The 498-nt window shown below is 31.1% G+C and overlaps 1 protein-coding gene across 1 annotated transcript in view; it reads right to left on the bottom strand.

Annotated features, from left to right (window-relative positions):
- The window catches only part of LOC119589380 (cubilin-like), a 70,980-nt gene that overhangs the window by 64,608 nt on the left and 5,874 nt on the right, over window positions 1–498 (bottom strand). The window lies entirely within an intron of this gene.

Below are 498 nucleotides of genomic sequence, written 5' to 3'. Positions count from 1 at the left end.
ACAATTAGTCATGAGGTATATATATTTTACTTAGCTCAGTGAGTTCTTACATTTATAGACAGAGAACGAATGAAGAGAGAAAAAAAACATGCATATTTTTTATTTTATTTTAATAAATTAATTGTCACTATAGTTTTAATCCAAACCCAGGCTATATGAACGCTGATTCACAATGCTGATATGTGTTTAACATTAACGCTATTTCAACGGCAATAGTTAGCTAACATATACATTAATTTCTTAAAAGTCGACGTTGAAGATTATCTAATCTCGATCGAGTTGATTAAACAATTTGGACCTTTCTCTGATTTTTAAAACCTCACATTAGGTAAACGTATAAAGCATGAACTAAATATGCCAAGAGAAACTATATCTGTGCTAGAAATAGGTTGCTATGCCAATTGTCGCAAGTGTGCATCTTGTGATTAATGCTAATCTGGAGCACACAGTATAATGTAATGCTAAATTGGAGGAGGAATATGGTAAATGTTCTTAACT

The sequence above is a fragment of the Penaeus monodon genome, chromosome 25 (genome assembly GCF_015228065.2).
Source record: "Penaeus monodon isolate SGIC_2016 chromosome 25, NSTDA_Pmon_1, whole genome shotgun sequence".
NCBI lineage: Eukaryota > Metazoa > Arthropoda > Malacostraca > Decapoda > Penaeidae > Penaeus > Penaeus monodon.
This window is presented reverse-complemented; position numbering and strand designations above follow the sequence as displayed.